This window comes from Silene latifolia, chromosome 1 (genome assembly GCF_048544455.1).
Source record: "Silene latifolia isolate original U9 population chromosome 1, ASM4854445v1, whole genome shotgun sequence".
Classification (NCBI taxonomy): Eukaryota; Viridiplantae; Streptophyta; class Magnoliopsida; order Caryophyllales; family Caryophyllaceae; genus Silene; species Silene latifolia.
In genome coordinates, this window is record NC_133526.1 from 75,315,200 (window position 1) to 75,342,930 (window position 27,731).

The 27,731-nt window shown below is 37.2% G+C and overlaps 1 long non-coding RNA gene and 1 other non-coding gene across 2 annotated transcripts; one reads left to right on the forward strand and one right to left on the reverse strand.

Annotated features, from left to right (window-relative positions):
- The first annotated feature begins 4,833 nt into the window (after positions 1-4,833).
- LOC141606551 (uncharacterized) lies at positions 4,834-8,753 on the forward strand. Its single transcript, XR_012526756.1, has 3 exons — positions 4,834-4,952; positions 5,080-5,357; positions 8,224-8,753. It is a non-coding gene; the product is annotated as an uncharacterized LOC141606551 (long non-coding RNA).
- A 12,485-nt stretch (positions 8,754-21,238) lies between these two features.
- Positions 21,239-21,345, reverse strand: LOC141624604 (small nucleolar RNA R71). The gene has a single exon (XR_012534414.1). It is a non-coding gene; the product is annotated as a small nucleolar RNA R71 (small nucleolar RNA).
- Between the last annotated feature and the right edge of the window lie 6,386 nt (positions 21,346-27,731).

The window sequence follows — 27,731 nt, forward strand, 5'->3', positions numbered from 1 at the left end:
CAGTACAATTATTACATCAAACAACCAAATACAACACAGCAACCAATATCCCATTATGGGACTAATACTGAGTAGGAAATCCTACCTGGTATGCACACAATCAGACGGTCTCTCTCTCTTTGAGTCAAAAAGCCTCTTCTATGAACCCTCCTCCTATCATACAACACATAGAGGCTACCACATCACATACTACACATAAAACCCCCAATCTCTAAATTAGGGTTTAACCAAATCAAAGGAAATACAATAAAAAGGGTACATAGATCTTACCCTCGACGCTAGGAACTCAACGGTACGAACAACGACAAGAACTGATCGTCTGAACTCCGGGAATTGCTAAGAATGCGATTAAGAAGATGAACTTGTTTGCTTTCTCTCTTAAACAGGAATTTAGGTTTTGTAAAAGTGATTTAGAATAATGACGATGAAGCTTAAATACCTTAATCGCATAATTAACAAAACCCGAGAAAACTCCCCGTAAAACCGGACACTCGATCGAGTACCCAAGGTACTCGATCGAGTACCCCCTTACTCGATCGAGTGACCCAGCTACTCGATCGAGTACCCAACAGGTCAGAAACTATTTTATTTCGCAACTTACCCTTACTCGACAGAGTAAGGCCTACTCGATAGAGTACCCCAAGACTTATAAATACGGAGTATTACAAAAATTTTCGAAATTTATCGAGAAAAACAATGTTGCGGTTTATCGGATTTATCAATTATTACCATAAAAATATGAGAAAAATTATTTTTATCAACTTTTTAATTTTAGATCTGAAATAGGTGATAAAATTCAACATGTGACATTTTTCCTTAGTCATGAAGTATGTTTTAGCAATTTTTACTAATTAAAGTCACTATTTATGTGATTTTTCATAAAAAATTCATAAATCATGCATAAAGACTTCATTATAGCCAATAATTTTACACACATCTTGTAAAATTTCATGTGACAACATACTAAATTTCTATGACCAGATTCGAAATATAACTCATATTAACCTATTTTCTCATTTAAATATGATTTTATCTTGAAAAATCCATATTTCAAGCATAACAACTCATATTATTATGAAAATTTACAGGCCATCAGTAGATAATATATGTGAAAACATATCCAACAACCACTGGAAAGGTCGAAGTTTAGCTAATTTTCGTCCAAAAATGACATTTTTATCATAAAAATCACATTTTAATGCCAATAATATATAAAATGAACAATAAAAATCCATAAATAAACCAAAATATTCTAAATACATTTTAGGACCAGAAACTTTAAACATGCAAATTTATTTTAAGGTTTATCTTCATAACCAAATTAATTAGTTTTGTATGTTAATCATATAACTCGGAAAAACTATAAACCGATTTGCATGCAAACAACCTAAGGCTCTTGATACCGCTTGTTAGAAATCTATGTCTCATAATTTCTACATATTCATATATGTTTCAATTAATTTAGTCATAAAATTAATTTAGATCTTATGCATGCAAACATAAATAAGATAAGAGAAGAAATCATTGTTCTTACTATATGATTTCGGTTTTATGGGCACCAACAAGATCTCCTTCTTGTTAGTTCTTGAGCTTTCCAATAATGGATGAACATCCATGACTTCAAAATAGAAGCCCTCCAATAAGTAGCACCCAAGACTATCCCAAAATCCCACAAACTAACATGTACTAGATATTTGTAATGTGGTTTACCTTAAAATCGATTACTAATACTCATATACTACTACTAGTATTATTAGTGTTTGATTTGTACAAATTTGATTCATAAAACTTGATTTTATGAAGAACAAGAGAGAGAAGGTTGTTGGGTTTTCATAAAACATGAGAGAATGAATTATGGAGAAAAATCTCTTTATTTGTCTCTCCAAAAACCGGTGGGATTAAGTGGTTATGGACCATTTTTCTTTTTCCTTTTTGTCTTCACAAGACAAATTGTGTAAGCCTTTGTCCATAGTCATGTCACTATCAAGTGTCATAGACAAATGAATAAGACAAAACTTCTAAAATTTGCCCACCAATTTCGGTTTTGATGTGTAATATGGAGTCCATTTTATTTTCGTCAATTGTACAATTGTATGTCATGTGACATGTCTTATGTCATGTTTTAATTTAAAATGCATATTTAACAAATTAAATATCATTTACAAATTAAATTAATTTCTCATAAAATGGTCATTTAAATACTAGTTAGTATAATTCACAACATCTTGTAATTATAACTAACTTATCATTCTCATTTCGCGTGTTTCGCAAACACCGATTAATTTTAGTAATATAACTTCTTAAATTACTAAATAAAATCTTATTTAATCACATTATAATAAGATGTCATTTTCTCTCTTATGATAATAATTTGTTCAATTTTAAGGAATTAATTAATCTGTATCGACATACAATTGATTAACCTTTTTTAATTAAGGGAATCGTCATTTAGGTGTGACCTCAAGGGATCAATCGATCACCACCGTCGTCGCCACGACGACAAGAATGTCAAACTCTAGCCAGCCAATCATTATCGATATGTGTGGACCAGTTGACTATATATGTTATGTATCATCCCTTTCGTATTCTTGATATGGGATTTAAATATGTGATCAATATGATCGACAATTGTGATCGCATTATTGTCGGGGACACTTACTCCAACAACATGCGTGTCATGGCCCGCCGACTGAGGAATTCAAAATTTTATTTTGAAAAGGGATTAGATTGTAAAATTTAATTTTACAAACTAGGATGCAAAATTTTATTTCGCAAAGAGGAAAGTTCAAAAAAATTTATTTTAAGAACTCGGATGCATGTCAGGGTCTGCCGACCAAAGAATTCAAAATTTTATTTTGAAAAAAAAAAAAAAAAATAGAATGTAGAATTTTATTTTACAAACTAAGATGCGTGTCAGGGCCCGCCGACCAAAGAAATTTCAAATTTTATTTTGAAAAGGATGGATAAGATCGTAAAATTTTATTTTACAATCTTAGATGCGTGTCAGGGCCTGCCGACCGATTGATTTAGAAATTGCAAAATTTTATTTCACAAAAAGGGCAAGTTCAGAAAATTTTATTTTAAGAACTCAAAATGCATGTCAGGGCCTGGCGACCATGGATTCAAAATTTTATTTTGAAAAAGGATGGATAAGATCGTAAAATTTTATTTTACCAACTTAGATGCGTGTCAGAGCCCGCCGACCGATAAGTTTGAAAATTGCAAAATTTTATTTTGCAAAAAAGACAAGTTCAAAAAATTTTATTTTAAGAACTCAAATGCATGTTAGGGTCTGCTGCCGACCATGGATTCAAAATTTTATTTTGAAAAAAGATGGATAAGATCATAAAATTTTATTTTACAAACTTAGACGCGTGTCAGAGCCCGCCGACCGATAAGTTTGAAAATTGCAAAATTTTATTTCGCAAAAAAGACAAGTTCAAAAAAATTTATTTTAAGAACTCAATCTCAAATGCATGTCAGGGCCTGCCGACCAAAGATTTGAAAATTCGAAATAGAATTGAAAATTGCAAAATTTTATTTCACAAATGGCTGGAGAATTGTAAAATTTTATTTTACAGAAAGAGAAACATAGACAATTCAATTGGTCTCCCTTGTGTCGGATTACCATTTGTGGCGGATATTTTGTGAGTTAAAATGGTAACAAAATGGGTTAATGGAGAAAGGGGACCACATGAATAGTGTTGCAGAGAGAGAAAAAGTGGGTACTTTGTGAGGTAAAATGGTATCCGTCACTCAAGAGTGACGGCATGTGCCGTCACAAACAAGAATTTGTGTAGACAATTTTATTGTCGAGGAAAATATACGGACCATCTGCTTTACTCGTACTGAGGTGGATCATGTTTGTTGAACCACACATGTAATTGACGTATTCATTCATTGAATACTCCACAGAGAAAATGAATTTCATTTTGCTTCTTTTACCTTCAACCGACCATACTTTCACCTCCCTTGGGTTATGGGTGTCCTGTCCCTTAATTTTTGGGGTGGCTTGTAGTGCTGTGTCTCGGAACCATATTAGGGTTATGGCTATTCTGCAGCTGATTTTGGGCATGGATGCTCCGTCCCCGTGGCTTAGTGTTCGTGGTAGTCATCGCATGTCAGATTACCTGGTCTGTTGGTCCTATGATCAAAGGGTACGATGTCGAAGGTGTAGGAGGTTCTTCTCCATCGGTGGCGGACTTTGTCGTCTTGCTTACCACTTTGTCTTTCTATGCTCTTTTCGTAAGAGTGTAAGTATACCTTGGTATTGTCACCCTGCAGCTCGTATGTATCGATGGAATTCGGAAGTCTCCCGTGTGTATGATGCTCGTTTCATGGTCAGCGGCTTGTTTTCCTGCTTCTACAATCACGCCCTAATGGATCTTGACCGTCTTGTGGTTGTTTTAATGTTTGCTAATGTGTATGTTATCGTTAGGATGGGCTTGGTAGCGCTAGAGTTGATAGTCGATTCTGCAGTGCTTTATTTAGTCGAATAAACTGCTTTAAATTCGAAATAATGTAAGTTATTCATCGCTTGTTGTCAAAAAAAAAAAAAAAAAAAAAAAAAAAAAAAAAAAAGACCATACTTTCACTTTCCCCTTTTTGTTCAATTGAACTTGCAATTTCTTCATTTCATCAGAAATCCAGTAAATCGTCCTCTTCTTTGATTTGATTTTTTTCCTTAATTCATCTATTGTTACTCAGAGCATTAAAGCCCAATCGTCCTCGAAGATCAGTGCCTATGCCGCCCTTATCCCCGCTCCGTCAGAGCGTCGTCGAGACTGCTCGTTCCTGATATGGGATGCCATTAGCGGTTTTGTGCCGCCATAGCCGTCATTTGAGCTACCGATTGGGGACAAGATGATCGATGATCTTCGAACGGAGTTTGCATGCTGGAATGACAGATACTAATCTCAACGATCAAGTTTTCCGCCGTAATATGACTTCAGGTTAGTTTTTTTTCATCCCGTTCTCTAATTAATTCTCTTAAATTCCTCCATTGTCGCTCAACGAAGCTCCAATCAATTGTCACTTTGTGAACCTGATAATTAAATATTTTATTCATTTATTCACTAGAGAATGTGATCAAACCACTACGGCTCTCTGATATGGAATGAATTCAGCGTCGGTTGCGCGTCGTGGTTGACATTCGAGTGCTTGATTGGCAACAAGATGGTCGGTGTTGGAGAACCGTTGAATTGGCTCCTGATATGGGATGTAACCAGCAACAGTTATTGTACCGTCGGATAAGCAATCGTTCGAGCTTCAGATTGGTGACTGGATGACTGATGATGGAGCATTGTCGCACCCCTTGGCTGTGACATTTAAGCAAATGCACCAGCTCCGATCAAGCTGTGAGTATTTCCGTCTCTTTATTGACTGATTCATATTTATGCCTCTTTTCTTTGTTTTATTTCTTCACTGGTCAAGTCGTATGCTTGATTATACGATTGAACTGATAGTTTTACTAGTCTTGCGAATCAAGTTGTGTGCTTGATACATAGCTTCTGGCCAAATTATGGGTGCTTCCCCTTTCTTAGTCGATTGATGTTGAAACTATGCTCTCTTTTTTGTTTTTTATATTTTTGGTTTTATGGTTTTACCGATTTCTCTAATCAAGTGGTGTGCTTGATAATACGACCGAACTGATTCCACAATTATGACATTAATGCAAATAATTTATGATGTAAGACGCAAGTAGTTTGTTGATAATGCAAATAGAATGCTTATGATGCAAATGATGCAAGATGCTAATGTACTTAAGACAATGGAGACAAACACTAGCTAATTGACAATGCATTATTTTCCTAAAATAGACCACAGACACATGACACATCTCATTTCTAGTCCTGTTAATTTTTTTCAAAACGTGCTACTGAGCATGACCTGGTAAAGGGACGGAGTATTCGAGTTCGGATAGCAATCCAACCTTTGGCCCTTTTTTTTCCTTTAGAAATTTAACTGATCGCGATCGGAACTATTTAATTTGGGTAGCTATTCTGTAACTCTCATGGATAAGAATTCATAACTGGTAACTCCACATTTGATATGGAAAAGGATTTCTATTAGCTCCTGATTTTCTTAGGTGTGTGTAGGTCCTTCCATCATTTTGTATTTGGCTGTTTTCTAAATGCAATCAAAACCTATGTGCAAAGAGTGTTAACTTATGCCCCTGGTCTTAGCTCAAACTCTTCACTCTGTGTTTTGTGGTATCCTCTTGTTACTTTGGTAGCCCCCTGGTACTTCAGGTATTTTCGTGTGTAAGTCACATAGCTAGCACACCTGTTTTCTTCTCCTTTTTCCGTTTTTTTTTCCGACCTGATATGGGCCGTGGTGTGCCAATTTTTTTTTCTTATTTCTTTTTTTTTGCCTTGGATTTGGAGATTCATATTGTATAATGAGTTTTGATCTCTTTACAGTAACAAGCTCGGCTAATTACCCAAAACTAATAGCATAGAAACAAAATACTTTTGTGACCGTATAAACTTAGTGTACATCCCCCAAATTCTTAGATGCTAAACGAGGGTGATAAATGGAATGGAGTAGAAGGTTTTATGGTGTTAGAAGACACTGGAGACCTGTGTGCCTCTCTCACTCACCTAAATGAATGAAAGGATCGTCCCAAGAGGAATGGAGACAGTAATTGTGAATTGACTTGTCTGAGAAATAAAAAAAATGACTACTCTGCAATTTTTATTTGCATCTTGGACTGGATCTTTTTTTTGCCTTTTTTTACTGGAACTTTTTTTTGTCTTTTTTTTTTTACTGGAACTTTTTTTTGTCTCTTTTTTTTTACTGGAACTTTTTTTTGTCTTTTGAATTTTTGAGATTTTTGATACGGGATAAAATTGCAACTTTGGCTGGATTTTTTTTTGTCTTGTGAATTTTTGAGACTTTTAACATTGGAGTTGATTGCAAATTTGACTGGAATTTTTGTTTACTTGTGAGAGTCTTTGGTGTGAGTATTTTTGAGCTTGTATTAGTAGTTGGACTCACATCTTAAGTTCATTCTAAGGGACTAGTGGTCACCTATAAAACAGCACGGAGTGCGCGCTTCCGTGGCTTATTTGGTATGTTTGGGCACGGGTGTACTAGAAATATGGTTTGAATATTTTTGAGCTAGTTTCCTAGCACTAATGGGAATAGATGACAATATTTACTAAAATTGTCGATTATGTGAGTTTGTGTGCTCATCTAGTAGTCGTTTTTTTTTCTTTTTGGATCTAGTAGTCATTTGAAATATGGAAAATTGACAAATTTAGTAGAAAGAGAGTTGTGCTCATTTAGATTAGTAGTCATATGAAATATGGAGAATTTGACAAATCGGGAAAAAAGAGAGTCTCCAAACCTAGAGGTCACCTAGAGACACGACGATCAAGGAATTATCACACCACAGATGATGGAAAAGATGGTCAAATGCACGCCCTCGTTTAGGCTGACTCTAAGAGATCGACTGATCTACACTAAAGAGATACGACCTAAAGTATTTCAAATCTATTCTACTAGTTAAGGGTAAATAGTAGAACAAGTGACTAATAAAAATGACATGCTCTTTTTATTTATTTATGCAACTAAAAAAGGACTAGGATGGTCCTATCTTAATTAGACACTTATGTAAACTAGTGTGTTTTTTTTAGGTAATGTCAGGAACACTCGTATGAGATTATATGACTATAAGAGTGAATTTTCTTATTCTATTGACATTTTTGTTCTTACTCTTGGTTTTTTTTTATATATATGTAAGTGAGAAAGGACTTGAATGGTCCTAATTTTATTAAATTTTGATGGAAACTACATGTCAGTAGGTATCGTCTAGTCTTCATGTACCCTTCTTTTGTTCCCAAGCTAGAGTGGCTATTAAAATTAGGGTATAGTTTACTCCTCCCTATCCCGGATCATGACATCTTAGCTTTTAGAAAACGATTTTATTTATTTTATAACAGACAAGACTAGAATGGTGGAATATGGTGAATGCACATGTATCTAATGCTAGCTAAGACCTGAATGCGAGTACCTAATTTTTTTATGTCTGCAATACTCTGCTTTGCTTAGCTTTGCTGTACTGAACCTATTATATGCAAATGCAGGCCCTATATAAGACAGTCTAAGAATGGAATTTACTATGTGAAGTGCATGTGTCGAACTACCTAGGATGCTGAATGCTGCACACTGGATTCAATGATGCAGGTACTGATATTTATTTTTTGACATGTCATGCAGGGGACGGGACGGACACGCCGACGGACTAACGCTGACACACTGAACTGCTGAATGCCAAAACCCGTGCCATGTTCTATGATGCTTCTATAAATGATCAGATTATGTGCATAAGCATGCCCTTACTGAGGAATGTAATGGTTTACGTACCGGCGATGATATGATATCTAATGCAAGGCTAACCAGTGTAGTGACCGCCTACTGATAACGCTATGTGTAGATGTAAAATAAAAGTATGGTCAGAATGCAGGCTACATAACTTCCTATTTGAGACTTTGTTGTACAGAACTGAAGAGCTATGCTATGCTATGCAGACGATATGATACTATATGCTGATGCTCGGAGGGGGTGTGGTCATGTGCAGATGCTTTTTATATTTACAAGATGAAACCTGAAGTGTGTAAGGACTCAATGCAATGTTTAGACCAATTTATTAATGCACATGTACGTTCATGATGTCTACTGTAGTTATCGGTAGCTGAGACATGTCCATATCAAATTAGCAAATGCAAATTAAACTACCGTTTTTTTTCTTTTTTTTTTTTTTGAATGTATCATACAAGAAAATAAATGTCAAAGCATTAACAAGACGCACAAGATATCCTAACAAAGGTTCTACGGGATCTATGGTTAGGTTTGTGGGTAGGATATTGGGTACTCAAGACATTAAAATACCGCGAGGGTATCTCTCGCTTTTGTCTTCCCCAAATCGTATGGGTAGACGAGTTCTTAAAAAACACGACGTCATGAGGTAAAAAATACGTGTAAGGCCTAGTCGGTCGAATGGACCTTCTAAGTATACATCGTACCTTACCGAGGGTAAATTAGGGTACCTTAAGATGGCGTAATATTGGCTAACGGGGAACCTACGTTTTTTTTAACATCTGAGACAAGATATTAGCATCGTTAATAACGAATACAATAAAATAAAAATAAGAAAAAGAAAACACAGGGAACGTGTAATGCATGGCTTATTCATAAGAAACAATTCATATTGCTTTGAAACCTCAGTGCACATATCCAGACAATTTAACAAGAATCAGCAACTACGCAGTAAGAGTGATAGCACATAATTTTTGTTGACCGACTACAACAAGTGTATGAAATCAATCGCACACATACAATTTCGTCCAAAAATATACTCCCTCCGATCCAGACAGATGTAAACACTTCCCTAAAACGGACGAACCAGACCAATGTAAACATACCATATTTGGCATGGAAAATGACAAACTTACCCTTACATCCACTACCTATTTACAACTTTACCATCCACTCACCCACTCACCAACTAATTATTTAATCCACCTAAAGTCATGTGGCCCCAATCAATATTTCCTACTTTACCCCTCACATTTCCACATTTTCTTAAATAACCACTTTTTGCTTACGTTTACATCTGTCTGGATCGGAGGGAGTAATATTATAAATAAATTTTAAGTCTTACCCTCTTATAAAGTCCCCAGCGGAGTCGTCACTGTGAGATCCCTGAAAAAATCTCCTTTTTGAAAAATAAATAAATAATATGAAGTCGCCAGTAGGTTTTATAAAAAACATACAAAAATAAGTTAACGGAAAAAGCCCCTTTTGATCCCTGATATGGGGACTGATCCGTCACTCTGGTCTGAACCAAAGATTGCGGATTCAGGGGTAAAGGTAAGGTCAGGGAAGGTGTTAGGCACCCGGACCGCCCATCAAACTGACGGCATCTACTATTTATTTGTAATATTACATATTTGACGAAAATTGAATAAAAACAATGTTAGTTATACAAATTATATACAAGCAATAAAGTAAAATAGACGAAACAAAAGAATTAAATAAAAAGAAAGAATAGAGAAAACTTATTTGAATCTGGTACCCTCAGGCCTATCTGGATGTTGACTATGAATGAATTTCGGTTTTGTCGTAAATTAACGGCTCTTATGCGCTTATATGAACTGGGATGATTTATTTGAATGATTTGATTTGAAACTGGGATAGTATATTTGAGACGGAGTATGAGAGTATGGAATTTGTGGGCGAGATCTCCGTCTGGTATGTATATGTTTGTCTCTCGGTGTAATCGTGTTCTCGGTCTCCTGAGAATATTTTTGTCCTCCTGGAATTATTTGTGAATCTCCTCCCCCTTGAGATGAGAAAGCTAAAACTATTTATATACTTGTTTAGGCAACGTAATTGGGCTAAGATTAGAACTCGGAAAGATAGAATTTCACATTTATTTCTTCTGTATATTGCCTCTATGTTCTAACTAAATGCAATTCTATATGACATATATAACAAATGAATGCAATCTAATCTACACTAGATGATGCATGTTCTAAGTAAATGCTTAGGCACCTTTGATCAAACCTCCCCAAACCGATTTAAACACTATTTCTAGTGTAGGAGAAATGAGGTTTGGTCATTAGTGACTATGCAAATTTAACTATATGAGACATGTGAGATATATTACAATGCAAGCTATACTATATGATTAGCTATGATGTATGTCACTTCGTGGTTGAACCTCCCCAAACCGAATTTAAACACTATTGTTAATGTAGGAAGAAAGAAGTTTAGTCATGAGGTAATGATGTGACTCTTAATTGCGCACATTTAGTCCTCTAATTGAACCTATTTTGCATACTAATATAGCATTTCATAGCCATTTTATCCGTCAAATCCTTCTTATTTTGCTTTCCTAGTGCATTTTTTATGTTTTATAGGAAAGGAGATAATGAGACGGAATTCTCGTCTCTCGCGCATACATGGAAGCTTGTTGACAATCTTGGATGGACTAGTATGAAGAGGAGGCAAGAATGATGACCAAAGATGTAGGAATAAAGAGTATATAGAACGATCATAGGCTTAACAACAAGAAAAAGGGAAACTGCAGCTCAACCCGCTCGAGTTGTCCTTCAACCCACTTGGGAAAATCTCAACCCACTCGGGTTGAGACTCAGGATGTGCGTTTTTCACTCGGGACGAGTGAATTCCCTTATAGGACCAACCATGCTTCAGGCCAAAACGCGGATTTCCTTGGGAGTTGCTACAGGATCCGCGCATGTCCCTCGAGACTTGCAAAGCTCTATTCAACACTTAAGCTTTGTTATTTAGTAATCTACCCTTGCTTAACCTAATGATGTACCACTATATATACTCCATTGTATTACCTAGCTAATTACCAAGCTTTTTTAGATTAGCTTAAGCTCTCATTAGGAGTAGATTAGAATAGATTATCCTTTAATCATTCCACAAAATTACGCATTAATTTTTCCTTAATTATTGTTCAAGTTTATTATTGGGTAATTGAAGATTATTGGGTTATTATTGGAGAATTGACAACTCTTCATCAATCAATCAAATTTTCTTCTATTATTCTTTCCTTTCCAATTGTTCATCTTAAGTTTGGTATAATTCCATTACTCTTTGCTCTTTATTGCTTATTTCTTCACTCTTTTATCATTTTTATACTTGTTGTGATGAATGACACAATTGATAACATGTTTTCCATGATAATAAGTGAGTAGTTGCTTAACTAGGATTAATGGGGGATTAGGGGAACTATAACATGGGGGTAGATCCATACTTAATCTAATATGTTATCTTATGATTCCTTGCTTGTTGTAATGTCAACCTATGCACATGTTATGTTTGATGAAATGCTAGACTATGAAACCTTGCATTTTTTACCCATCTCTTATCTATTCAACAAGACTTGTAAAATATAAACCAACTTGAGTGTTGTTAGACCATGCATAGAAGTCAATAGGAAGAAAGTAGGTCGACTTGTAGGCGTTGTACAGTCTAGATGACTCGGCTCTGGGACCCAAATCTTCCTATGAACCGTAAGACATAAACTAACTCGGCTCCTCTACAATATTAATTGCTTGCAACTATGGAAACATGTTTTTATGATCACCACCATGAATCCCCTATGAAACCATGACATCCTAGTATCCTTTATTATTTTTTTACATCTTTATTTGCTTTATTTCTTGTTTTACTTTATTGCTTTCATTAGATTAGAATCAATCAATCCCAATCAATTGTAACAACCCTTAGCACAACTACGATTAGATTGAACAATTCAAGTACCCCCGTCTCGTGGATCGACCCCGACTTGCTCGCTATGCTATTAGTTGGGTATAAATGTGTTTGAGGGTGTACAACGACACGCTCATCAAAATGGCGTCGTTGCCGGGGACGGTGTTGTTTATTTGAATCGTTCTTTTGTCTAGTTTTAGTTGTGCTTCTTCTTGAGGAATCTTGGTTCCTTGAGGATTTTATTTCTTGTACTTGCTTTATTTCATATGATCAACATGTCTACTTTCACTTTTTGGCAATTTGAAAATGAGTCATTTGATAAATATATTGCAAGATTTGAAGATTATATGACTCATGCTTGGCATCATGGTTTTACTTTTTCAAATTATGAAGCATGTTGTGTTGTTTATAATGGCATGAACCTTGAAACCCACAAATTGGCATTTCACTTGAGTGGTGGTAGGATATGTGAGATGAGTTGTGAGAAATTTTGGGAATTTGTTGAGTTCATGGCCACCGGATGTGTTAAGCAAACTATACATGACATCTTTGAGAGTGCCAAAGAAGGTATGGAAGCGATAAAAACCACATTTCAAAAATTCGTTAAGGAAAACTATGATGAAAATGAGATTTGTGAGAATGAGACACCTTCCTATAACCTTGAGCCTACCCACTATGTTCACAAATTTGCCCCTCCTTGGGAAGATGGAGTGCTAGATGAAGAGAGTGATGATGAAGAGGAGTACATTCTTGATTGTGAAACCAATGCTTGGATGCCGTCACCTTACTCTTACTTCCATGGAATTTGATGTTAATGGGCAAAGTGAGAGTGTGATGGATGTGAGCTTGAGTGAAAACTCTCCCTTTGAGGATGACATATTAGAGGGAGACAATTGTGTTGAACTTGGTGAGCACTGTTATGACAACCCCTTTGATAATGGACCTTGTTGGGATGAGGAATGTGACAAGGACATTTGGGAACCCCAAATAGACACCCTTGAAATCACCTTAGATGATAATGAGAGTACTTGCATTGAATGCGGTGATTTTGACTATTTGGAGGACGAGTTGAGTGAATTGCCAACCAACTACCCATTTCATGTTCCTACCATCCATCACATCTCTTATGATTTTTGTCATAGTATTCTTGACATGCTTGTTCGGTCTTTCACTTGGGCATATTTCAATTGCATAATCTTGAGTTGCTATCCATGCCTATTCATGTCCCACTCTCAAGAATTTGACCGACTTCTACGTGCTTTGAGTGCTAGTGATAATTTTCTATGAAATTGTTTATTGACAATATTTGGTTTGATGGAGTTCCTCAATAACCATCAACTTGTATATATGCATTTAATGTAGATTTGCATTCATTTAATAAATTGCATGAGAGATGAAAGAGAGGGATCTCATATTTTGAAAAGAAATGGAGAAAATGGAGATTTTGGGCTTGTGCACATCTTTCGTATCATCAAAAATGAGTTGGGTCAAAAATTCGCTAAAATCCGTGGGTCCCGAGCCCAACTCGCGCGAGTTGAATACCAAGGAAAGAAAAAATTCTTCCTGTAAGAGAATCTAGGCGGATTCCTGAGAAAATGCGCGTCCCAGAGCTTCAACCCGAGCGGGTCAAAATCAACTCGAGCGGGTTGAGGCTGAACTCGAGCGGGTTGACCCTGAAATTCATCTTTTTCTCTCATTTGGCTCTTGTCATTGTTATGTATGCGTCCTATCTACCATCTTCATCCCCTACAATGATTGTAAGAACCTTTTCTTTCCCTATCTCTCATGTATAATTGCATTTATGTAGTTACCTCGTGATTAAACCCCTTTCTTCCTACATTAGCAATAGTGTTTAAAATCGGTTTGGGGAGTTTCAAGCATGAATTAACATACATCATAGTTAATCATATAGTATAGCTTGCATTGTAATATATCTCACATGTCTCATATAGTTAGTTGCATATAGTTAAACTTGCATTCTTGTATAGTCACTAACGACTAAACCTCATTTTTTCTACACTAGAAATAGTGCTTAAATCGGTTTGGGGAGGTTTGATCATAGGTGAGAACATGCATCATTTAGTGTAGTGTAGATTGCATTCATTTGTTATATATGTCATATAGAATTGTATTTAGTTAGAGCATGCATTCATTCATATCATATCATTGCATTTGTACTTCAATTCCCATAAAACTTTAAAAATCCAAAAACATGTATTTCCTTTTTATTCCTACTCCTACATGTATATTGAGGACAATGTCCAAAATAAAGTGGGGGATGTATATTCCAAAATACTTAAAAATTGAAAATTTTCGAAAAATCCCAAAAATATGTTCTTTAATTTCATAAAAACAAAATCCATAAAAATTTGAAAATTTCAAAAACCAAAAACATGTTCTTTCCTTTGTAGAGTAGAATTGTATATATTATATATATTTGTTTGCTTGTTTGTCACTCTTATCACATGGGGTTGACTACGCCACATTCGAGGCATGAAGGAAATAGAAGACCGCATGGTATGATCTTTCCAAATCTCCTTACTCCTTTTTGTATGTTAATGACAATGTGGCTATATTTTGATTGATGCGGTATGAACCAATGTGTTGCTAAGAGTTTGCATCTAGATTATATGACATAATAGTTGATAGAAGCATATGCATTAGAGTTGTATATATGTTAGTTGCATCATGGCATGTAGTTTGCATGGTAGAAAATTTTGTGAAAATGTCTAGTTGGGAAGCTTGGCAAGTTGTATATATGTTAGTTGCATCCTTGAGACTTTGTTTGCTAAAATACCCTCAAGACACCCTAGGATGTGTCATACTAGTATCTTTTGACCCATGGACTAAGGCCTAGTCAAGAGTACCTTGTGGTGTGATAACTTCTTGGCTACCGTTTATTCCAAGGTAACCTTTGAAGCCATGCATCCATCCTTACACTTCTATCATCATATTTTGTCAACAAAAAGGGAATGGGCACAAAAATCTCCAAATTGAGTTCAAGTACCAAAATCAAAATCAAAAAGTTTGCAAAATGCATCAATGAAAAGAGGAGCAAAAATACTCATATGCTTTAATAAAAGTACCCTTGCTACAAATGGGGTTACTTTGAAAAATTTTCAAAAATGCAATATTGAAAAGAATTGCCAAGTATCAAAATGCCAATCATCAAAAAAAATGGCAAGAAATGTTCTTCAAATGTCAAATACCACAAGAAATTGGGGGGAAAAATAAATCAAAAGCAAACTACCATTGTGAAACTCAAAGCATATTGATTCCTTTTATCCATTGATCTCATTTTTGTTGCATGATGGAGAGGGGACGACCCTTCTTCTTGTCTAGGCAAGAAGGGAAATTCCGCGATCCTACAGTGTTTCTAACACCATAAGGAGTCTACTCTTGACGAAAGCATTTAGCGATTGTGGACAAAGGTACCCTAGTTTGACACAACTTGGAGGTGATTTGTTGGTATCCTTTTAGACTTAGTAGCTTGGAGAAACAATATCTATGATGGAGTGTGTACCCTTAAATTGCGTTCCTTGTAGATGATTTCTGCCACTTAGATGAGGAAAGTGGCTATTCTTTTGATGCATCCATTACTTGTTTTGTGTGCTTAATGCTTGGATGTATCGCCATTTTGGCAAACCCCACCTTGCCTTGAAAGAAGGCATCTTACCTCATAGATGTCTTGTTGTGAGTTGAAGGGGCGGAGTGATACCCGCTAATTATGTCAAATCGGTTATATTATTAGGATAGTTTAAATAAAGGTCTAGTTCTAGTCACCTCTTTACTCGGGACGAGTAAAGGTTCGGTTTGGGGATGTTTGATGTGACTCTTAGTTGCGCACATTTAGTCCCCTAATTGAACCTATTTTGCATACTAATATAGCATTTCATAGCCATTTTATCCGTCAAATCCTTTCTATTTTGCTTTCCTAGTGCATTTTATATGTTTTATAGAAAAGGAGATAATGAGACGGAATTTCCGTCTCTCGCGCATACTCGGAAGCTTGTTGACGATCTTGGATGGACTAGTATGAAGAGGAGGCAAGAATGATGACCAAGGATGTAGGAAAAAAAGAGTATATAGAAGGATCATAAGCTTAAAAGCAAGAAAAATGGAAACTGAAGCTCAACCCGCTCGGGTCAAGAACAACCCGCTCGAGTTGTCCTTCAACCCGCTCGGGTTGAGACTCAGTATGCGTGTTTTTCACACGGGACGAGCGGATTCCCTTACAGGACCAACCATGCTCCAGGCCAGGACGCACGGATTTCCTTGGGAGTTGCTACAGGATCCGCGTATGTCCCTCGGGACTTGCAAAGCTCTATTCAAAACTTAAGCATTGTTATTTACTAATCTACCCTTACTTAACCTAATGATGTACCACTATATATACTCCATTGTATTACCTAGCTAATTACCAAGCTTCTTTAGATTAGATTAAGCTCTCATTGGGAGTAGATTAGAATAGATTATCCTTTAATCATTCCACAAAATTACACATTAATCTTTCTTTAGTTATTGTTCAAGTTTATTATTGTGTAATTGAAGATTATTGGGTTATTATTGGAGAATTGACAACTCTTCATCAATCAATCAACTTTTCTTCTATTATTCTTTCCTTTCCAATTGTTCATCTTAAGTTTGGTATAATTCCTTTACTCTTTACTCTTTATTTCTTATTTCTTCACTCTTTTATCATGTTTATACTTGTTGTGATGAATGACATCATTGATAACATGTTTTCCATGATAATAAGTGAGTAGTTACTTAACTAGGATTAATGACGGATTAGGGGAACTATAACATGGGGGTAGATCCATACTTAATCTTATATGTTATCTTATGATTGCTCGCTTGTTGTAATGTCAACCTATGCACATGTTATGTTTGATGAAATGCTAGACTATGAAACCTTGCATTTTTTACCCATCTTTTATCTATTCAACAAGACTTGTAAGATATAAACCAACTCGAGTCTTGTTAGACCATGCATAGAAGTCAATAGGAAGAAAGTAGGTCGACTTGTAGGTGTTGTACAGTCTAGACGACTCAGCTCCAGGACCCAAATCTTCCTATGAACCGTAAGACATAAACTAACTCGGTTCTTCTAAAACATTAATTGCTTGCAACTATGGAAACATGTTTGTATTATCACCACCATGAATCCCCAATGAAACCATGACATCCTAGTATCCTTTATTATTTATTTACATCTTTATTTGCTTTATTGCTTGTTTTACTTTATTGCTTTCATTAGATTAGAATCAATCAATCCCAATCAATTGTGACAACCCTTAGCACAACTACGATTAGATTGAACAATTCGAGTGCCCCCGTCCCGTGGATCGACCCTGACTTTCTCTCTATGCTAGTGGTTGGGTATAAATGTGTTTGAGGGCGTACAATGACACGCTCATCGGGTAACTACATAAATGCAACTATACATGGGATATAGGGAAAGAAAGGGTTCTTACAATCATGATCTCAATGGTTTGTATATTGTACAAGATGAAGATGGTAAATAGGATGCATAAATTGCCATGTCATGAGCCAAATGAGAGAAAAAGTGAGTTTCAAGGTCAACCCACTCGAGTCAATTTTAACTCGCTCACGCTCGAGTCGATTTTGACCCACTCGAGTCGAGGCCTTGGGACGCTCGTTTTCTTCAGAATCCGCCCGAGTTCTCATGCAGTAAACTTTTTTTTTCTTTCTTTGGGCTTCAACTCGCACGAGTTGGCCTCGGTCCCCACGGATTGATGCAAGAATTGGCCCAAAGCTCGAATCCTTCATTTTCTTCATTTCTTTGCATTTCCTATCTTCTTATTTTCATCATTTTCCTTCAAGATGCTCAATCAAAATATGAGATCCCGCCTTTTCATCTCTCATGCGATGAATGCATACAAGATTACACTAAATGCAAGTATATTACAAATGGTGGTTTGAGATAGGAATCCACCAAACTAAGTCAAATGGCAAATTTCATTATCCATGGAGCTTAATGCTCTTAATAGGCGATCAAAGGCTTTTGAATAGGCCTCAAATAAGCTCAAGTAGGACCTTGGCCACTTCAAAATATAATAGAGCCAATCCTCCACAAGGGGCTTCTTATTGAAATTTCTCCCCTTCACTTTGGCCTTTTCACCATAGCCTTTTTGTCTCTCTAAACTAGCAAGCTTAAAATTCTTGTCATTGGGAGGCTTCCATTATCTCCCGGCTCCCTCAAATATGGAGATGATGATAGCATTTAGCTTTATCAATCCTTCAAGAATAGAAGGAAAACTCTCATAGCATTAATGATGGGATAGCTTAGCAATTGAGATTGTGGGTGCCAAGTCTCCACAAGTAAGCTCATTTATAACTTTGTTCTTGAGCTTCTCCACCAAGTACCTTTTATATAACAATTTGACCTCTTGGATAAGGTTTACCATATCATCTCAAACAATCATAGGTTCCATGGTGGGTGCGAAAAGGTCATCATAGTCAATAGTAAAGAGACATTCATCTTCTCCATGGAAGCTGATGTGACCATAATTAGCGCATATTTAGCCCCCGAATTAGCCTTGTTCCCATGCTTTTTAGTGCATATTTGGGTTATTTATTGTCTTTAGTTCTTTGTTTTGCATATTCTTTGAGATTTTAATCCCTTGGTAGGAAAGGAGTGCAAATCTTGCATTTTCATGGCAAAACGAGACTAAATTGATTGAATTCAATGACCAAGCATCAAGGAGAGACAAGATTAGAAGGCCTTTGTACATATTATAGTAGATGAGCAATGTTGAGAAAGGATCCTTGAGTCCCCAAGGAAATCCCCAAGGAATTTATGAAGAAAAGGGAAGAAAAGAAGAAGAAATGTTGCAGAGGTACAATCCGTGCGGTTTCTCCACAATCCGCTCGTCGTCCTCAAGCACAATCCGTGCGTTTTCTCTTTAAGACACTCGGGTTAGCAGCCACCACAATCCGCCCGGATTCCTCCAAAGACGCCCGTGTTCCACCGCCATAATCCACCCGTCCCGACTCCAAAACGCACGGATTCCTGTACAGCGCAATTTCGTCTTCTCCAAGCGACAAAGAAAGAAGCCCTTCCTTCGAAAAATACCGGCTCCTCCCTGCTCAATCTAAAAAGTGTAATTACTAGTTTAGCCCTTAGTTAACCCTAATGCATCCCCCTAATTTCCACTATAAATACCCCATTAGTCTAATTAGAAGAGCATGTTCTTCTTATCAATAACTAGAGTAGTTAATATCAATCAAATCTCTCTTTAGTATTGTAATCAACAATTAATCAAGTTCTAATACAAGTTTTATTTCCTTAATCTCTCTTTTGTTCATCCTTTATTTTGGGTAATTGAAGATTATTTGGGTTATTATTGGGAGATTGACAACCTCTCAATCAAGCATCAAGTACTTCTTTTATTCTTTGCTTTATTATTGGAATCATTAGTAGGTATAATTCTCTTAATCCCTCTTTAATTATTGTTAATTACTTTCATTTATTCATCATGTTTCCTTTTGTTGGTATGATTGACAACCTTGCTAGCATGATCAACATGATAATGAGTGAGTAGTGACCTAGCTAGGGTTAATGGGTAATTAGGGGAAACCAACATGGGGAATGATTCATGCTTAAATTAATATGCTTTCATGGTTTATTTGCTTGCTTGCTTTGATCTCAACTCATGCACATGTTATGTTTGATGAAATGTGAGCCTATGAATCCTTGCATTTTTTACCCATCACCTATCTTTTCAATAAGACTTGTAAAACATAAACCAACTCGAGTCTCATTAGACCATGCATGTTGTTGAGTAGGGAAGACTAAGTCGACTTGTAGGTGTTATACAATCTAATCGATTCGGCTCCGGGACCCAAACTTTCCTAGGATTGTAAGATATAACCCAACTCAATCCATCACAACAATAATTGCTTGCTTATAATTTGAGAACATGTTTGTATGATCAATTCCCATGATTCCCCTATTACCCCATGACACCCTAGTGTTTTTTATCAATTGTTTACAACCCTTTTAATTCATCTTACTTATTTACTTTCTTTGCTATTTAGTTTAGTGACCTTCTACATCAACCCAAATTGTGACACCCCTAAGACACCACTAGTTTCAATAGAAATCTCATCTCAATTCCCGTCCCTTGGGATCCGACCTTTACTTGCCTCTTTACTAATTGTAGAGTTGTTTGTGAAGCTATAAATTGTGTTTTGATTCGGACGTGACCCAACGACCACGTTTATTTAATTGTGAACACGAAACGGACCGATCAAAAATGGCGCCGTTGCCGGGGACGGTGTTTACTTGATTTAGATTTTCTTTTATTGTTATTAGTTGTGTCTTTCTTTGCCTTGGGGAAGTAAAACTCCTCAAGGTTTGTTCTAATTATTTTCGAGTTGTTTGATATTTTACATGTCTAGAAGGTCACAAGGTGATTTGTTACCTTTTGACCGTGAAATTGAAAGAACCTTGACAAACAATAGGAGATTTTCTAGGAGGAATTTGAGAGGTATTAGTGAGGTTGTTCAACCAACTATTGAGTTCATCAACCCTTTTGCAAGAGAAGGTGGGGAGGACCCATCACAAAATACCCCACAAAATCAACCTACAATGTCTAAATTTTCATAGCATTCCGTACCCACCGAGGAGAACCTACCCAATGGTACTCCCACACCACAACATCTAACCGGAAATTTTATTGCCAAATCCGCCTTTATCCAATTAGTCGAAAGGAGCCAATTTGGGGGGATGCCTAGTGAAGACCCTCATTCTCATATGGAAACCTTTTGTGACTATTGTGATGCGATTTCTCAAACCGGTGTGACTCAAAATCAAATTCGATGGGTCTTATTTCCTTTTTCTCTAATTGGCCCCGCGAAACAATAGTTGAAGGGCCTTGATAAGGCCACTCTCGGAATAGATTCTTGGAAGAAGTTGGCTCTAGCTTTCTACAAAAAGTTCTACCCACCGGAAAAGACTAACATGCTAAGAGCTCAAATTACGGGTTTTAAGCAAAGGGATGAAGAATCTTTGTATGAAGCTTGGGAGCGGTTTAAGGGAATTTGTCGCTCATGTCCTCATCATGGACTTAGCGAATGGTTCTTGGTACAACAATTTTGGAACGGTTTATATGAAGATTCAAGGAACATTCTCAACATGGGATCAAATGGAATGTTCACCGAAGTTGATGACAATCAAACATGGAACAAGATTGAGGAAATGGCGGTCCATAACTCACAATATAGTAGACCTCGCAAGGCTACTAGAGGAGGAAAGCATGAAGTGGACTCCGTTACTCAATTGGGTGCTCAACTTAGTGATCACATTGACACAATCAATTTGAAGTTTGAAAAAGCTATGGCTAGACTTGAAGAAGTCTCAAAATCACCAAAGCATCATGTTAATGCCATGACAGCATCCTCATCAATCCCAAGTGGGATATGTGAGAATTGTGGAACTTTGGGACATGACCAAAGTGAATGTAGGGGAACAAATGAACAAGTAAATGCTTTCCAAGCATACAAGAGTGGTACCCCTTATTCCAATTATTACAATGAAAACACCAAGTTTCATCCAAATCTCTCATACAAAAGCCAAAATGTTCAAAATCCTCAAACAACTTACACTCCACCTCCCATGAGAAACCAAAATCAAAGACCCTTTTACAACCAAAACCAAGGTTACCAAAATCAAAATCCATACAATCACCAAAATGACCAAGGTTTTGATGTTCAAAAAGCGGTCCTCCAAATGCAAAAGAATCAACAAGAGTTTTTCACTCAAATGCAAAACGATAGTCAAGCAAAGGAAACCTGGCCACCATCAACAATATTCTAGCTCACACCAAGATGTTGGAAACACAATTGACTCAACTAGCATCTTCAAGCTCACAAAGACAAAAGGGGCAATTAACACCTCAAAGTAATCCCCCAAGACATGAAACGGTTAGTGTCATTCACTTGAGGAGTGGTACAAGGTATGAAGCACCGAAGAAGCAAGTTGAGGATGAAGTTGTGGAAGCTAGTGATAAGGAAGAAATTGTGCAAAACTCCAAAGATGGAGAATCATCAAAAGAAGAAATTTCAAAGAAAAATGAAGACAATGTCAAGGAGAAGGAGCCCATTGTGATTAGACTTCCTTTTCCAAGTCGTCAAGCCAAGCCCAAATTTGATGACCAACTTGGAAAGTTTATGGAAATTGTGAAGAATTTGGAAGTCTCAATTCCTTTCACGGAATTAATCAATCACGTGCCGGCCTATGCGAAATACATGAAAGACATCCTCACAAAGAAGAAGTCGATCCGGAAACTTGAGACTATCGCCTTCACTAAGGTGAGTAGTGCAATACTTCAAGGGAGTTCACCTCCAAAACTAAAGGATCCGGGAAGCTTCTCAATACCGTGTACCATTGGCGACACCACGATCAACAAAGCCTTATGTGATCTAGGGGCTAGTGTGAGTGTTATGCCGTACTCGGTAAGTAAAAGGTTGGGGATGAGAGAGCTTAAATGCACCAATATCACACTCCAAATGGCCGATAGATCGACGAAGACACCATTAGGGATATGGGAAGATGTCCCCGTGCGAATTGGGAAGTTTTTCATCCCGGTGGACTTTGTCATTGTTGATATGGAGGAAGACTCCAACATTCCAATCATTCTTGGAAGACCCTTCTTACACACCGCGGGTGCGGTGATTGATGTAAAACATGGTGAGCTCACTCTAGAAGTGGGAGATGAGAGTATAACTTTTAATCTTGACAAGACTATGAAAGCTCCTCATTTACATGAACCGTGTTTTATGATCGATCATTATAGTCGGAAGGATGAAAGGAAGAAGTCGGAACTCCAATGGAAGAAGAAAATTGAAGATGCTCCATTCAAAGAGCAAGTGAATTGTGACAAGGAGAGCTTGCAAAGCTCACCAAAATCAAGCAAAGAAGAAGAAGATGGCCTCATTGGCCAAGAAAAAGAAATGGGAAAGTTGTCACCATCAAATCAAGAGATTTTCAATGATCAACTTAATGAAGTTTGTGGTCTTTGAGACGACGAATTTGAAGGGATTTTTAATCCCTACATTGGTAATGCCATCGATCAAGACCGACAACAAGGGCCAAGGTCTATTGAAGACCTCTACCATGATAATGAACAAGCTTTTGATTACTTTTTCAAGGTATTGAGCAACATCAACAACACCTTGGACATGCCCCCTTGACATCTCATCAAGAATGAGAGTTTGGTGGAGTCCTCCATAAACCACCATTTGTAAATATTTCTAACTCCCTAACTCACATTTCAATTCTTGTATTGCATTTTTGTTATTTTTGGATTTTTATACTTTGAACAAGATAATTATCATGTTTGAGAGAAGTGAGGGAGGGATTAATAATTTCAATTAATGTGTAGTGCTTTAGCTTAGTGTGGGGATGACAATTGCCTAGGCTATCCATTCCTTAGTAGTGCCCCCACAATGAAGAACACAAGATATGAAGAAGAATGGAAGAATGACAAGGGATATGCGTTGTACACGGATAGAACTGAATCCGGGTACAAAGGGGTCGAATCCGAGCGGATTCAGGAGAATCCACCCGTCTTCAGACAATCCGAGCGTGTTGGGTAGAAGACGCACGTCCCTCTGAGCTGAACTTTTGAAATATTTTTGACTGTCAGCGAATCCGGGCGTCCTGAATTCAAATCCGCCCATCTTCAAAAAGCCGCCCGTCCTGAAAGGAAGACGCCCGTCTTCTTGGCTGAGGAAAACAAGAAAAATTTCTTTACTGAAATCCGCCCGTCTTCTACAGAAGACGCCCGTCCCGTGTTTGCAAATCCGAGCGTCTTCCCTTAAAGACGCCCATCTTTAGGCGAGTTTTTCCCAACCCAGAAAAGGCAGAATCCTCCCGTCCCGAGCAGAAACCGCACGGATTGCCCCTACAGTTCAAATTTTTTCGGGCTTTATAAAACCCCTCCCACATTCATTTCTTCATTCCTTCATTCATAACACTACTCAAAACCCTCAAAACCCTCATCCTCTCCATCACAAAAACAAAATTCCTCAACTACATTCACCAAAATCAAATCAAAACATCCTTTTAATAACAAATCAATCACTCCTTTTTCAATAAAAATCAAAACCAAGCACAAAATTTTCAACCTTTGAGTCGATTTTCGAATTCATAAAGGCAAAGCCTTTCATCTTTAAATCGATTTGGGTGCACTAGAAATTGAAGATTTTTCACTCTTTCTTGGTTAATTCATCAATGGCAAGGACTAAGGGAGCAACAAAGGCAAAGGCACCAAAGGCAAAGACACTTTCATTAAGGCAAAAGACTATGCAAGCAAAGAAAGCATTGGCTATGGTGGTAGCAAACCCAAACTTGGAAGTGCAACAACAACAACCACCTCCCATGGGTGCAACAACATCTACTACTCCGGAAATTGATCAACTTGCAAACTATCCGGAGGTAACTTTCATTTCCAAAACCCATAGGGACACTTTTGCTAAGTTTGCTAGAAAATCATTTCAATCCACCAAGTTTATATGTGAAGATACCTTAGAAAAATTGGGTGTCCTTGAGCAAACTAGAGCCTTTTTCAAAGCCATGGGGTTGGAGAAATTGTTTGAATCAAAAGAATTGACATACCCCTCCCTTACCTTAGAATTTTTGAGTTCTTTGAAAGTTAACAAGGTTGAGACTATGGAGAACCTTGAGTTTCGTCTAGCTAATGTTAGTAGATGCATCTCCTTTAAGGAATTGGGTGAAGTTTTGGGTCTTAGTGATGAACCGAGTAATTTTAAGAATCTTGGAAAATATGACCCCGACCCTCTTTGGAAGGCGATTTCCGGAAGGAAATTTGAGGACTTTCATGCGAGTCGTGCTCTTTTAGTCCACCATCCGGGCATAAGAGTATGGCACAAGGTCGTAGGGAACACCATCAATGCAAGAAAAGACACCAACCATTTCACCAAACTCGATTTTGTTCTTCTTGAGTCGGCTTTGAACATTGGAAGAGTACACACCAAGCCTTTCAACTTTCTAAGGCTTTTGGTGTATAGAGCTCAACATTGATTGTGGGAAGAAAGGCACTACCGTTATTGTGAATGGAGGCCTAGTCACTATCCTAGCTAAATACTTTGATCCTAACTTCAACAAAGATAACAAGTATGAGGCGAAAGAAGGTGGTCATCTCGTTGATTTGCATACTATGATACACAAGTACAAGTGGGTTGCCCATAACCCTCTCGACACCAAGTATGGATGGCTCACTAGTGAGGCTAGTTCTTTCACTTTGCCTTCAAAGATTTGTCGATTGAGTGTCCACCGGACCAATTATCTACTTCCCCTTTCAAAAGAGGCCGAGTATATTATCCAACAACAAAAGGGTGAACTTGAAATACCCTCCTCTTCCATTGTCACACCAACTTACCCTTTTGAGTACCAAGAGTTCAAGCCGGAAGGTGTTGAAGCAAGAAATGATTACTTGACTCTTCTCATGCAAGCGATGCACAAGCAAGCCTTTGAGGATCGGAAAAATGCTTACTTAGCTCAATATCCACCCCTCTTACACTTAGCTAGGCAAGGACTACTTGACCCATCATGTCCTTTGCCTAGTTGGGCGGATAAGGAAGTCCTATTTCCGAGTGCATCTAGGGTTGTTCCGGGTGATAATGAGGTTGTTGTTAATGAAGAAGTTGATGATAACATTGATGAAGAAGCTAGTGAAGAAGGAGAAGAGGATGATAAGCAAGGTGAAGAAGAAGATGAAGAAGCAAGTGAAGAGGGAAGTGGCAATGAGACCACTTCTAATGAGGAAGATGATGATAGTGATGATATGATGGAAGATTAGCAAGCTTTGGAGGCTCCTACCCTCTCAAGGTTTGTCTATTTCTCTCTTTGTTCTATTTATTTTTCTTGATCATTGTTGGAGTAGTCCTAGCACCATTGAGGACTCACACCTCGGTACTTTTTTAGGTGTTCTCATTTTATTGTTCCCACTTTCAAAATCCAAAATGACAAATTAGTTTCATGCATTGCATAGTGTGTGCATGAACTACACCCATCCTTGGACATTAGCAATAGTGTCTAGATCGGTTTGGGGAAGTTAATGCATACACAATAGGAGGTAATCTAAATTATCCTCTCCGTCATAAACAAAAACCATACATCATGTAGTGTAGACTAGTGTAGATTGCATTTAGTGTAGAAATCATGCATCATCTTTGCATAATTTCCCATCATTTTGGCCATTGAGGACAATGCCCATATTAGTGTGGGGATGGGGAATTCTAACTTAACTTTTATTCAAAAATCCAAAAAAATTAAAAAATTTCGAAAAACCATAAAAATTTGAAAATTGAAAAACCCAAAAACATGTTTATTCCTTTTGTAGTGTAGTTATATTGTATATATTGTATATATTGTGTTTGTTCTATCCTTGTTCACATTGATTGACTACGCCACATCCGAGACATGAGGATCATGAAGACCGCATGGTATGATCTTTCCAATCTCCTTTTTTCCTCTTTATGTTAATGACTATGTGGCTTTATTTTGATTGATGCGGTATAACAATGTGAATTTAGGACTTGCATTTAGTTTATATGTCATATTAGTTGATAGAATCACTTGCATTAGGATGAATATATTAGTTGCATCATTGCATATAGTTGCATTTAGATAAAACATTTTGAAAAGTGCCTAATTGAGAACTTTGACAAGAGCAACTAAGCCATTACAAATACTTTTTCAACTTAAGACTTTGCCTACTAGAATGGTTGTAAAACACCCTAGATAGTGTCATACTAGTGTCTTTTGACCCATGACCCAAAGCCTAGTCAAGGGTTTGCATGTGAGTCACCTATCCAACCCCGTGATGCGATGTGGACTTGGTTAACTTGTCTAGGTGACCTTGATTGACCTTGTGGTAAGGCAACCCAAAAATATTTTCTATCAATAAGCTTGAAGTGCTCATTTCAAAGAATTTTGTCATGTGGAAGTAATTTAATGCCAAGGAAACCTCAAATGTTATGAAATGTTGAGAAATTTAATTGTTTTGATGGAGGCGTACCACTTCGATGTGCTTTGGAGCGGGATCCATTGAATTGGGCCCCCACACGGTTGTGCATTCGGCCGCCCAGAGACAGAGTGACTATCACCCCGAAAAGCTATTGTCTAGAGGTTAACCGGTTGCCTAATAAGCGATTGGCGAAAGCAAAGGACACTAGCCCGGAAGGGACAAACCCCATCTTAAATTTTTTAAATGTGAAAGTTAAATGAGGTCAAATTTTGAATACTAGTCATATCCACCCGTTGTGTATAAAGATTTGAGCATTTCATTCCCAAAAAGCCTTTTTGTCAAGCCACTTTGTCGAGCTTGGGACGATCCATGACCTTTACTTTTGTAGAGAATTCGAGACTTGTCATGTCATATGCTACTAGCATCATAGGGATCATCATTCCACCACCATCTGATCGCCCT